Genomic DNA, 14,548 nt, shown 5'->3' on the forward strand with positions numbered 1-14,548 from the left:
GCCCGGCCACGGATTGGAGCCACCCTCTCCCTCGTCAAGCTGAAGCGGAGGCTTCAATGAAAAAAATAGAAGAAGCATACCTCCGCATCATGAACGAGTTGGATCGGATTGGGAAGGCGCACAAGAAAAAGAACAATTAGTTATTTGTATTTTTTGTTCTAAGGGCGACTCGTGTTTTGTCAGCCGTGTAACCCATCGCCCGTACCGAATGAATACATCGGCCGATTTGGACGACTATGTATTCGAACCGTTTTGTATCGGCTATGTGTGATTGCATTACAGTTAATCCCTTATGCTCCGACCCATATACTGGGGTAATATCTTTTTAAATACCTTCCGTTCAAAGCTCTAGTAAATTCTTCTCCCTCTATTGTTTCCAAGATGTAAGCATTCCCTGGAGCACATCTGCCGATTCTATACGGCCCTTCCCATGTAGGGGACCATTTTCCGAATTTAGGATCTTTCGACCCAATCGGCAATACTAACTTCCATACTAAGTCCCCAGGGGAGAATTGCTTGACTTTGACCTTCTTATCGTACCACCTGGCTACTTTCTTTTTGTTTTCTTCGATGCTTATCAGAGCTCTCAATCGTTGGCCAGCCAAATCATCAAGTTCCCTTTTCATCAGTGACGAGTAGTCATCGGCCGTTAACTGGTCCTGGAGCGAAATACGCCTCGATCCCGCCCTCGATTCCCATGGTAGTACTGCATCATGACCGTACACCAACTGATAGGGAGATAACTTGGTAGCACCATGACAAGCCATCCTGTACGCCCATAGGGCCTCAGTCAAACATAGATGCCACTTCTTTGGCTGTTCCTCGATTTTTCTTTTGATCAACTTGATTATCCCTTTGTTGGAGGATTCTGCCTGACCATTGGCTTGGGCGTAATACGGAGAAGAATTTATCAATTTGATTCCCATATCGGTTATAAATTCCTCAAATTCCCCCGATGTGAACATTGTTCCCTGATCGGTTGTTATAGTTTGAGGGATACCGAATCGGTAGACGATGTGATCCCTTACGAAGTCGGCCATGATAGCCGATGTCACGGCTCTTAACGGGATTGCCTCTACCCATTTGGTAAAGTAATCAGTAGCCACCAGAATAAATTTGTGCCCTTTGCTCGATGGTGGGTAAATTTGACCGATAAGGTCTATTCCCCATCCCCTGAACGGCCATGGCTTAATGATGGGATTCATGGCCGACGCGGGTGCACGCTGGACATTTCCAAACTTTTGACAATCCTGACAACCCTTATAATATTTGAAACAGTCTTCGAGGATCGTTGGCCAGTAGTACCCATTATTCCTGATCATCCATTTCATCTTATGGGCCGATTGGTGTGCCCCGCATACCCCTTCATGGATTTCTCCCATTAGAGTCTTGGCCTCCTCTGTCCCAAGGCATTTGAGAAGAACTCCGTCGATCGTTCGGTAGAACAGGTCATCTTCGAGCAGTACGTATTTGGTGGCATGGAAACGTACTCGTCGCTCCACCTTTTTAGACGGATCCTTCAGGTAGTCAGCAATTTCTTTATGCCAGTCATCGGCCGTGAGTTCTAGAGCCATAGCGCCTAGAATTGGCCGATACCCAGATGCGTGCTGAGCAAGTTTGTTGGCATCTTCGTTGCGGTCCCTTGGGATGTGCTCGATTACTGCCGATCTGAACTCTTTTTAAGAGCCGTAAGCAATCTTCGTAATAAATCCTTAATACGTCATCTTTACATTTGGACCTTCCGGTCAGTTGATTCACAATAAGCATGGAGTCTCCGAAGATTTCAACAGAATCGGCCTTGACTTCCCTTAATAGTTGTAGGTCTTTTAATACGGCTCGGTACTCCGCTTGATTGTTAGTAGCAGCGGTTTCTATCGGCAGAGAAAAATCGTAGCTTGCCCCCCGAGGCGATATGAGAACGATGCCGATTCCCGATCCGATCCCACATGATGACCCATCGAAATATAGTGTCCAAGGTGCCGGCTCTACGAGGGCAATCTCCGATCCGCAGTGCTGGGCGACGAAATCGACCATGACCTGACCCTTAACGGCTTTTGCCGATTCATACCGTAGGTCAAATTCTGACAGAGCTAAGATCCATTTGCCGATTCGGCCTTTCAAGATCGGCAGTGATAGCATGTATTTTACTACGTCATCTTTGCATACGACCACACATTCTGCCGACAGTAGATAGTGCCTGAGTTTGGTGCATGAGAAGTAAAGACATAGGCACAAACGCTCCACCGGAGGATATCTTGTTTCAGCGTCTAGAAGTCTTCTACTGACATAATAAATTACCCGTTCCTTGCCTTCGAACTCCTGGACTAGAGCCGACCCAATGGCTTTTTCATCGGCTGATAAGTATAGTTTAAACGGCTTACCAGTTTGAGGAGGGACCAGTACTGGTGGCGAGACCAAGTATTGCTTGATATCTTCCAATGCTTTGCGCTGATCCTCCCCCCATATGAATTCCTGGTCAGGCTTTAACTTCAACAGTGGTGTGAACGCCTGAATCCGCCCAGATAGATTAGATATAAATCTTCTGATGAAATTCACTTTGCCGATTAAAGACTGCAATTCGGTTTTGTTTTGCGGGGCTATGACTTTGTTGATGGCCGCTATGGTTTTCCGATTGATCTCTATTCCTCGCTCGTGCACCATGAATCCTAAGAACTGTCCGGCGGATACGCCGAAAGCACATTTATTGGGGTTCATCTTAAGCCCATGTTTTTTGGTGCACTCTAGCACTTTTCGCAAATCGGCCAGATGCTCTTCATGTCCTTTGGACTTGACTACGACGTCATCGATGTAGATCTCCACCAGAATGCCAATGAGCTTGTGAAATATGTAATTCATGGCTCTCTGATACGTAGCGCCAGCATTCTTCAAGCCAAAAGTCATCACCACCCATTCGAACAAACCAAGGTGGCCTGGACATCTGAAGGCCGTTTTGGGTATGTCCTCTTCGGCCATAAGTATTTGATTGTATCCAGCGTTTCCGTCCATGAAGCTAATGATTTTATGCCCCGCGGCAGCGTCGATCAGTACATCGGCCGTCAGCATGGGATAACCATCCATCGGTGTGGCCTGATTAAGGTTCCTGAAATCAACGCAAACACATAGCTTCCCATCCTTTTTGTACACCGGTACAATGTTGGAGATCCACTCGGCATAACGGCATTGCCGAATAAATTTTGCTTCGATTAGCCGAGTTATTTCAGCTTTTATGTCTGGTAGAATCTTAGGATTGCAGCGCCGTGCGGGCTGTTGGTACGGCCGATACCCTGGTTTTATGGGTAGCCGATGTTCAACAATAGATCGGTCTAAACCGGGCATCTCATGATACTCCCAAGCAAAACAATCCTTAAATTCTTTTAACAAATTTGTCAATTTACATTTGTATTCCGGGTCTAAATTTGCACTAATATAAGTCGGCCTTGGTTTGGTACCATCACCTAAGTCTATCATCTCTAATGAATCGGCCGACGTGAACCCGTGCCCTAACTTCCCATCTTCTCGGGCGAACTGATCCATCTACTCTGAGTCTTCGGAGCCGACTGCTCGGATCGGCTGTAGGCCAAAATCGGTGACCTTCAGGAAATCGGTCTCCCATACTCTGCCGGATATGCACCTGACGGTTTCGCAGCTCCACTGCTGCGTGTCGGCTGTCGCGATGCTGTATGCGGAATCGGCTTTGACTACCTCGATGTTATCGCCGACCCATTGTACGAGACATTGATGCATTGTTGACGGAATACAGCAATTTGCATGTATCCAATCCCGGTCGAGCAGCATGTTGTAGGATCCCTTGCCATTAATAATAAAGAAGGTGGTAGGAAGGGTCTTACTGCCGATGGTGAGGTCGACGCAGAGAGCACCGCGAGCGGTTGACACGTTGCCCTCGAAGTCCTTGAGCATCATGTCTGTCTTGGTCAAGTCTTCGTCGCTTTTCCCAAGCTTCCGAAGTACGGCGTACGGCATAATGTTGACTGCAGCTCCTCCGTCTACCATCAGTCTAGTGAGGGGGTGGCCGTCAACATGCCCTTTAAGGAACAGCGCCTTCATGTGTTGTCGTTTGTCATCTTCGGGCTTCTCGAACGTGGCCATCATTGGCTCCAAGGCCAACCGTGCTGTCTGTTCTTCTATTGCCGATACATCCTATTGATCGGCGGGAGTCATGAATTCCATCGGCAAAATAAAAACCATGCCGATCTCGGCTGCCGATTCGTCACCCGCCGATTCGTCGTTCCCTTTATCGTTCCTTTTGGGGCGCCACACCCGAGGCCTTCCTTCCTTCTTATCCGTCGCGCTTTCTTCTTCTTGCTGTTCCCATTGGCGGAGACGCTGGATTCTTCGTTTTTGAGACTTGGTCAATCCATCGGGACACCACCTGGGGTTTATTGGTCTTCCCCCTGACTTGGCGCGTTCCCACTCCGGTTCGCGTCCTAACGGGTTTTCATCCGTCACCTGAGTATCGGCCATCTCTTCGAGCCGGCTGTGAACGCTGGCCTTGTTTTCCGACCGGTCATGCCGATCAGTCCTGCCCCCTGCCTATCATGGCGTCTATCTTCCGACCGATCATATTGGTCATTTCTGCCCCCTAGCCGATCACGCACGGGAGGGCGCTGGTCGTCTTGGTTGCGCCAATTCCTGCTGATCGGTTCTGGCCTTCCGTCTCTGGAGCGAGACCTGTTGAACGGCCGATTGCCACGATATGGACCGTTGCATTCTGGGCAAGTATCGGCCGAAGGTAGCCTGAGGTTGTTTTTCCCAACAATGAATGAAGAACGGGCATCTCTAGTGCTCCTCGTGCCGACGCATTGCTTCTTCCCGGGACCTTGAGCGTTCATGCTGACGTTGGTACTTCTGGAGCAGAAACTGGGAAGTAATGCGTGGCCCTTCTGATTCGCCATCGTCGTCCTCCATCCGCCGCTTCCCCTTGACATCTTCAGGCGTAGCTTAATTTCTGGGGTCGATGGCGCCACTCTTTTTGGCCGATTCGGCCGTCAGCACTTTTGTTTGGAGTGAATTCTTCCCCGTATCAACCATGTTGGTGGGGAAGGGGTGTTGGTCAATCTTCATTGGCTTGGCCGATTTTGCCGGCACTTCAAATTTAAGTCTGCCTTGCTCAATGGCCGACTGTATCTGCTGCCTCAAGATCTTGCACTTGTTGGTATCATGGGATGTGGCATTGTGCCACTTGCAATACTTCATCTTTTTTAATTGTTCGGCAGAAGGTATTGTACGGTACGGCGAGAGTTTAATCTGCCCTTCCTGGAGGAGAAGATCGAAGATTTTATCAACCTTAGTTGTGTCAAAACCGAACACTTCTGGCTCCTTTTTGCCGAATGGGCATGATATCGGCTTCTTCCCCTTGATCTACTCCGCAAGTCCGACTTCAACATCTTCCTCATCCTCTAACTCTTCCAGGAACGCCACTTTCATAATGTTGGTGCTAGAAATCGGTCAACCGAATCCCAGCGTCCGACACATGACCCGGGAGAATCTGCTTAGCTCCTGTTCGGGTGATTGCCCTGGTGCGGTTCGCGCGGCGTGCCAGCCAATCTGACCTGTTGATTGGCAAGGAAGAATACGTGTCAGGTCCAGGAATCTCGACGGCTCAGTTTCCAATCTTGAAAGAGCTTATCAGCGAATCGGCCGATTTGCCTCAGTAAAGGAATCGGCTATAAAGCAGCCGATCACTGTAGCCTTGTAAACAGAGAACTACTGGAGTAATCGATACAAAGCTATGACAACAACACTAGGAATAGATCTAATCGGCAGTAGATGAATTTAATAGCAAAACGTAAAGAAAGCCGACTCTACCGATTCCTAGCTGGATAACTGGTGATAAAACTAGAAAGACAGGAAAAACCCTACGATTCTAGTAAATATCGATAACTGGTGAGTAAATCTAAACGAAACAACAGCGATACGCCCGAAGTTAAAGCTTAGATATTACTCGATAAGCGGAACTTACAGAATCGGCCGGAGATCAAGCTGATGCAGCCCTGCCAATCCGCACGAACTCGTGAAAAAGAGAAAGGTGTTGACGAAGTCACCTACTTGAAAGTAAGTACGAAGAAAAAGTAGTATGTTGTATTGATTTGTTGATGATTACAGATTTACAAAGGTAGCTATTTATAGCCCCGTACAGATAACTTCTTAACCGACTAGAATTCTATCCCTAATTCAAACAGAAAACGAATATCCACAAGCACAATTCGTGCTAGGTTGGTTACTCCACGCTTCGTGGGCTGATTTCCACCTTATCCTTCTATCCCTTTCTAAGCCCATACAGGCCCATTTAGCCCATCCTCCTAATCGGCCGATTCCTCATCGGCAAAAGGCTACCGATTGGGACTCTGGTACATTCGACCCGAAGCGAGACAGAAGTCACCGGCCGATCTCACACTGTAGCACCATTCGGCCGATTCCCAACTGTGCTTCTCCGATTCCCTCTCTTCTTGGCGCCGATTCTACTAGTGACGAAATCTGGCGTCAACACATGCCCCCCAGTTTCGGAGTAAAACATAGTCTTTTACTTCGAAATTCTTTATAATCTCCCCTCCGAAACGGCCGCAGTGAAAATATCCTTCCGTTTCGTGGTCTTCCAGCTGATCATTGCAATTTTTTCGAAACGGGCGCCCACGACAGCCACTACTCCCGAAAAACTCGAAACGCCGGCACGGTGAAAATTCCATTTTTACCCCCCTTCAGGCATCCTTTAAATAGCGCTTCACCCCGCACTTCATCTTCAAGCTCACGTCTTCTTTCCCAGCGCGCGCGCCTTCTTCTTCCTTCAGCATCTTTCCCTTGCCGCCGAAGCTTCCTACTCCATCTCCTGTTACTTTTTCCTCTTCTCCTCCAATGGCGGCTCCTTCCGGCAGCTCTCCCGCGCGCGATGTCCCAGAAGTAGCCCCCCCAGTGGTGGTGACGACAGCCGTTGCTCCATCCACAGAAGAAGGAGCTTCATTAGAGATCCCAATGGCGATCCCCATTGCGGCCCCATCGTTCGCATCTGCACCGGCGACCACGCCGATCACTCAGAACTTCATCCCAGAGGTAAATACCGAATCCTTCGTCTATCGGCAATATTTTTACCTTAGATATGTTTCTTACCTTTCTACACTCCCCTTTCCTCTTTTAGGCAGTTAGGCATCGAATTACCATTCACCTTACGGGAAATCCCGGCCTTGTTTGTCTCGGACCTATGGGAAACCCAGATCCAATAGATCTTATAAATTTGGAAACCCACAGGATACCCTTCAAACTATCTGATATGGACTTAGATCAGTGGCTGGGTACTTTTAGGTCCTGGCCGAATGAAACCCCAGGTTGGAGGGAGTGGTACCAATGGGTGGCCGCATCAAAGAGCGTCTCATGGGAAGAGCTCAAAATCAGCCAGTGCATCAACCTTTCCTTATCCCAGATGGAGAAAAATGAGCCGTTAGTGATGGCAGCTTCTTATTTTTGGTCTGATGCACTTAATGCATTCTTATTTGGGCACGGTCCTATGACCCCAACACTGGCCGATGTGGTCCTGTTGACCGGCCTTGACATATCCTCCCCGGACACACCCTACCACCTTTTAGCCACAACGTCACATCGGCTGGACACAAGGGGAATCGGCGGGTGGAAGGGTTTCGTCAGAAGTAATAAGAGGACCGGGACTGTTGAGAATAGGGAGCACATGGCTTTCTTGATGATGTGGTTAGAAAAATACTTCTTTTGTGGAAGAGCCGCCGGCCCAACAACTAATAAATCCATTTTCCTATCTAGGCAAAATACAAATATGTGCAATAAATCAAGCCAAGTTACGAGAATCTAAGATATTTAGTTCATTCCTTAAAGCACAAAACCTTTGCTCATCTAGAGGCTTAGTGAAGATATCGGCAAGTTGCCTCTCGGTGCTTACATGACGTAAAGCAATATCTCCCTTAGCCTCATGATCCCTCAAGAAGTGATGTCTAATATCTATGTGCTTTGTTCTTGAGTGTTACACCAGATTGTTGGCTAGCTTGTTGGCACTCTCGTTGTCACACAAGAGTGGGATCTTGCTAAAGTCACAACTGAAGTCACTCAATGTTTGCTTCATCCACAAAAGTTGGGCACAACATGCACCAGCTGCCACATATTCGGCTTCGGCGGTGAGTAAAGCAACTGAATTTTGCTTCTTAGAGCTCCATGACACCAAGGCTCTACCAAGAAATTGGCGAGTCCCGGTGGTACTTTTTCGATCTACTTTGCAATCGGCATAATCCGAATCGGAGTAGCCAAGCAAATCAAAAGTGGAGCTTTTGGGATACCACAAGCCAAGGTTAAGAGTGTAAACTAAATATCTAAATATTCTCTTAACAGCCATTAGATGACATTCCTTAGGATTGGCTTGAAATCTTATACACATGCACACACTAAGCATTATATTCGGCCTAGATGCACAAAGGTAAAGAAGAGAGCCAATCATGGAGTGATATATCTTTTGATCGACCGGCTTTCCTTCTTTATTGAGATCAAAGTGTTCATTTAACGTCATGGGTGTCTTGATGGGTTTGGCGTCGGTCATGTCAAACTTCTTGAGCATGCCCCTTACGTACTTAGTTTGACATATGAATGTTCTTTCCTTCATTTGCTTGATTTGAAATGCAAGAAAGAACTTCAATTCACCCATCATGGACATTTCAAACCTCTTGGTCATCATGCTACTAAATTCTTTACAAAACTTTTCATTAGTAGAACCAAATAAAAATCATCGACATATATTTGGCAAACAAATATATCTTTATCTACTTTGTGAATAAAGAGAGTAGAATCGGTTTTGCCCATCACAAAGTTATTCTTGAGAAGAAAATTCTTAAGGCATTCATACCATGCTCTAGATGCTTGCTTGAGCCCATAGAGCGTCTTATGGAGTTTGTACACATGGTTTGGATACTTTGGGTCTTCAAAGCCCGACGATTGTTCAACATACACCAACTCAGATAGAGGGCCGTTCAAAAATACACTCTTCACATCCATTTGGTAAAGCTTGAAATCATGGTGAGTAGTATAGGCAAGTAAAATACGAATTGACTCAAGCCTAGCTACGGGTGCATAGGTTTCACTAAAATCCAAACCTCAATTTGGGTGAAACCTTTTGCAACTAACCTTACCTTGTTCCTTATGACTACACTATGTTCATCTCGTTTGTTGTGGAAGACCCACTTGGTGCCGATCAAGTTTTGTTTTGGCCTCTCAACCAACTCCCATACTTCATTTCTTGTGAAGTTATTTAGTTCTTCTTGTATGGCCATCACCCAATCCGGATCATCAAGTGCTTCTTCTAACTTAAAAGGTTCCAAAGAGAAAATAAATGAGTAACATCCACAAAAGGTTGCTAAACGTGAACGAGTAGTTACCCCTCTTTGGATACTTCCAATGATGTTGTCGACGGGATGATCCCGTTGAACGCTTTGATGAACTCTAGGAAAAAGCACTTGTGATTGTCGTTGAATGGGTCCATCATCATCATCTTCAACTTGTGGGTCATCTTCATGAGTTTGACCACCTTCTTCTCCGCCTTGATCAATGCCATGACCTTGGTCATCACCATGATCTTGACTTTGATCTTGGCTTTGTTGAGAGCTTGGTGGTTCAACTCTTGCTGATGATGATGTATCATTGTTGTCATTTTCTTTCGGAGGTTGAGCTTCAACTTCACACGGTCTCACTTCACCCAAACCCATCCTCATGATTGATTGGCTTGGTGGTTCTTCATCATCTACAAGATCTTTATCAACTTGCTCTACTTGAGAGCCGTTGGATTCATCAAAAGTCACATCTACCGTGATCTCAACACAACCGGTGGTTTTGTTGAAAACACGATAGGCGTGTTCGTTAGTACCATAACCAAGTAGAAAGCCTTCATCAACCTTTGGTGCAAACTTTGAGATTTTGGGTTTCTTATTTAGAATAAAACATTTGCTCCCAAAAACTCTAAAATAGTGCACCTTAGGTTTGTTACCGGTGATTATTTCATAGGGAGTCTTGCCCAAGTACTTGTGGAGGTAGAGGTGGTTGATGGCATGGCAAGCGATGTTGATTGCTTCGGCCCAAAAGATATCCGGAGTCTTGTACTCATCAAGCATGGTTCTTGCAGCTTCAATCAAAGTTTGATTCTTCCTCTCCATAATGCCATTTTGTTGAGGTGTGTATGGAGCGGAGAGCTCATGCTTGATTCCCTCTTCATCAAGAAATTCTTCAACATTAGTGTTGCGGAATTCCGAGATATTGTCACTTTTTATTTTCTTGATCTTCAACTCATATTCATTTTGAGCTCTTCTAATGAATTTCTTGACTATTCGTTGAGCTTTACTTTTATCTTGCAAAAAGATCACCCAAGTGAAATGGGAAAAGTCATCAACAATAACAAGACTGTATTTGTTATCGCCAATGCTTATGTAAGCGATGGGTCCAAATAAGTCTATGTGTAAAAGTTTCAATGGTCTTGACGTCGTCATGATGTTCTTGGCGGGATGTGGGGCACCAACTTGTTTTCCAGCTTGACATGCACTACATATCCTATCTTTCTCAAAGACAACATTTGTTAGTCCTAGGATGTGATCGTCTTTTTGAAGTTTGGCCAAGTTCCTCATCCCAACATGAGCTAGTCGGCGATACCAAAGCCAACCCAATTTAGTTTTTACCACTAAACAAGTCTTGGGCTCAACTCTATCCGTTGTGAAATCAACAAGATAGAGTTTGCCCTTCAAGCGACTCGTAAAAATAATAGAGGAATTCTCCCTTTTAAAGATGGTCACACCCTTATTAGTAAAGACACAATTGTAGCTCTTCTCATAAAGTTGTGAGACGGACAACAAATTGTAACATAAGGATTCAACTAAGTAAACATTAGAGAGAGAGTTGTCATTTGAGATAGAAATGTTACCCATTCCGATCACATCCCCTTTGTTATTGTCACCATAGACAATACTTTCTTTAGATGTGTCATAATTCTCTAGGGATGAGAACATATCCTTCTCCCCGGTCATATGATTTGAACATCCACTATCAAGCAACCATAAAGTTCCACCGGAGGAGTAGGCCTACAAAACAAGTTAAGTTTGTAATTTAGGTACCAAAAAAGATCTAGGTCCTTGTTGGTTAGACGGATAAACCTTTGGAACCCACATGCTTCTAAAGATTGCCTTTTTCATGTAGGCACCAACATATTTGACCACTATTTTACCATTGTGGTTCATTGTAACCATGTAGTTGGTGGTGTAGTTGGATGAGGACTTATGTGCAACCACCTTGTCCTTTGACCTAGTCATATATTTCTCCATGACATTTACCTTGGTGGTTACATTGGTAATTAGCTTAACTTGAGTTGAGTTGTTCTTTGTCTTTCCATGTGCCATGTCCATCAAGTCACCAAGGTTTTCACCTTTGTTGAACTTGATGACTTCCTTACCATTCATCACCTTCCGGTCACTTATCTTGCTCCCCTTGTAGTGTCAAGCTTGTCCATATGCCTAGGATGTCTCCCATCCTTATATTTGATCTTAGGCTCGGGTTTGGTTTTGCTTTCATACCCTTGTGTCACTAGCATGTTCAACCTCTTTATTTGAGCATCTCTAGCTTTGATTGATTCCTCTAGCTTAGCAATGTTAGCGACACAAGCATTCACATCGATTTTATAACATCTTAAACAACCATCACTAATGGAGGCCTTGGAGTCAAGATTCGCCTTGGAATTGGCCTTTGAGCTTTCCCAAAGAGCACTATAGTTAACTTCAAGGCCTTTGTGTTTGACCGTCAAGCATGAGAAGCTTTCTTGAAATTCACTATGAGTGACCTTTAAAGAAGCTAGAGATTCATTTGCCAAAGAAAGCTGCTTTGACATCCTCTCATGTGAATCATTAGCTAGAGACAAGTCAATAGCTAATTTTTCACCCTGAGCCTTTTCTTCAGCTAGAGCCTTCTCTAAGGCTAGGTTTCTCTCCTTTTCAAGGATAAGCAAGTCTTCTTGCCTATTGAGAGACTCTTTCTTTTTCTCCAATTTCTCCAAAAGCTTTTTAATTTCTTTATAGCCTTTCTTACCAAATTCTTTTATCATGTTTGCTTTAAGTTTTTCTTCCTCATAATCTAATTCATTTTGAGCATTGCTAGATATGGAGGAGGAGATGGATAAGGAGGATGTGGTGTTCGGTACCTTAGTCCCTTTTACCATGAGACAAAAAGGAATGTCTTCTTCATTGTCGGAGGTGTTGTTGAAGAGCCTAGTTGGTGTAGCGGGTGTGAGTATGGCTAGAGTTGCCATACACTTCCTGTTGGATTATTCATCACTAGAATCCCATTCTTGACCAACATAAGCTTAACCTTGATACTTATTCTTGTAGTCTTTGCTCTTCTCCTTGAATCTCTTTTCCTCCATTTCTTTCTTTTTCTTGTGAGGACAATCGGCAATAAAGTAACTGACTTCCTTGCACTCATAGCATCTTCTTTGTGAAGTCTTCTTCCTATCATCACCATTCTTCTTGAAAGTCTTCTTGTTCAAGAATTTCTTATAGTTTCTTATGGCAAAGGGTCTCCTCATCGGTGCTTCCTTCTTCACTTGAGTCTTCCTTCTTTGACTTGAGGGCTTTGGGACTTGACTCAATCATGGTGCTAGAGCTAGCATTGAGGGCTAAGCTCTTGTTCATCCTCATACTAAGGGACTTTGCCACATCTCTCTCAACCAATTCTTGATGCAAAATTTCACCAAGAAGTTGATTGGGAGTCTTTATCTTGAAGCTTGGATCTCTTCTAATCATGGTAGCAAGAGTAGGGTTCCTTAAGGTGAACGCTCTAAGCATCTTCTTTGTGACCGTGTGATCATCCCAATCTATGCTTCCAAGAGTTCTAATGTCCAACACAAGGAGCATTAGTCTATCAAACATTTGAGTCACTGTTTCTTCCTGAAGCATGATGAATTGCTCTAGATCTCCGTGAATCAAGCCCATCTTCCTTCTCTTACTTGATCAGTCCCCTCATGTGCCTCCTTTAGTGTGTCCCAAATTACCTTGGCAATCTCAACGGACCGAACCTTGTCGAAATCTTGAGCGCATAGAGAGCCGGTGATGACTCGTATGGCTTGAGCATTTCGGAAGTAGTCTTGGGCTTGCTCAGCCGTTGGTATTCCATTCTTGGGTAGAGTTACACCTACAACCACAACTTCCCAAATAGAGGGGTGAAGTCAATAGAGATGCATTTTCATGTCATAAGCCCACTTGGGATAATCCGTCCCATCAAAATACGAGAGTTTTCCCAAATGAACGGATTGATCTTGAGAAGAAGGATATTGAGACGAAGGAGGTGGGTAGTTAGGAGGAACTTGGTGATATCCGAAGAAGGGATGCTTTTCGCTTTCTTCCTTAATCCTCTTTTTCATCAACTTGGATGCTTTCTTTTCAATCTTGACCTTCATTTTTTCTTTTCTTCTTTTCTTAGCCTCCAAGTCCTCCCCCTCAAGCTCGTCGCTTGAGTTTGAGTCGTCGCTTGAGCTTGCGACATGAACGAACGGTGGTTGACTTCTTGAAAATTGGCTAAAGGGGTCGACGTTGCCTCCTCCAAGGCTTGAAGTTGCCCCTACAACGGCGGCCGCTGCAGCGGCTTCTTCAGCGGCGGCAAGTCCATCCCCACTATGAGATATCTTCGGTCCCTTAGCGGTTAAGCCTTAATCAAGGGATTAGGCTCTGGTACCAATTGAAAGGATCTTGTAATGCCTAGAGGGGGTGAATAGGCTCACTTCAAATTTTTCTGAAAAACTTCGCAACGGTATTAGATGTGTCGGAACTTCTAACGCTGTGCCGGAACTTCCGATACAGGATTGGAACTTCCGACAGAATAGAGTGAGCTGAACAAAATTGAAAATACAACCTAAATCTGCCAATTCTATTTGAATCAAAAGATGATAAATGAAGTGTAGAGGCTACTTCAGGTGTTGTATAAGCAAGGAACCACAAAGAAATATAGATCGGCTAAATCCAAGTTTCTAGGTCACAAAGAAATCAAAGAACACAATAAGCACACGAGATAAGGATTTGTTATCGGAGTTCACTCTCACAAAGAGAGCTACATCTCCGTTGAGAAGCTCACAAAGAGCCAGGTCGTCACTAACCCTTTACCTCCCTCAATCAACCACAAAGGAGGATTGAGTCACTTACTATGAATCCACGAAGGATGGGTAATACATACGTTCCCGGGTGCACCACACGAAGAAGGCGCTCAAACGGGCAACGTCTAGCTGTTTAGAAGCAAGCTTCAAGAGTAACAAACACGAATCGAAGCCGAGGATGCTTGGAGTGCTCTTGAGATGAACTTGTTGAACTTCTCATTCAAAACCTCAAGTCACATACTCTCAATCTTGCTCTCACCCAAACCCTAGCTCAAGAACTCAAGGATTTGGCTCAAGAGAGTGAGGAGAGGGAGTATTCAATGCTCTAAAGGTGTTTTGGCTCGAGTTAGGTCAGCAACCTTCAATGGGGGGAGGGCTGAGGGGGTATTTATACCCGAGCCCCCAAAACTA

This window comes from Setaria viridis, chromosome 9 (assembly GCF_005286985.2).
Source record: "Setaria viridis chromosome 9, Setaria_viridis_v4.0, whole genome shotgun sequence".
NCBI lineage: Eukaryota > Viridiplantae > Streptophyta > Magnoliopsida > Poales > Poaceae > Setaria > Setaria viridis.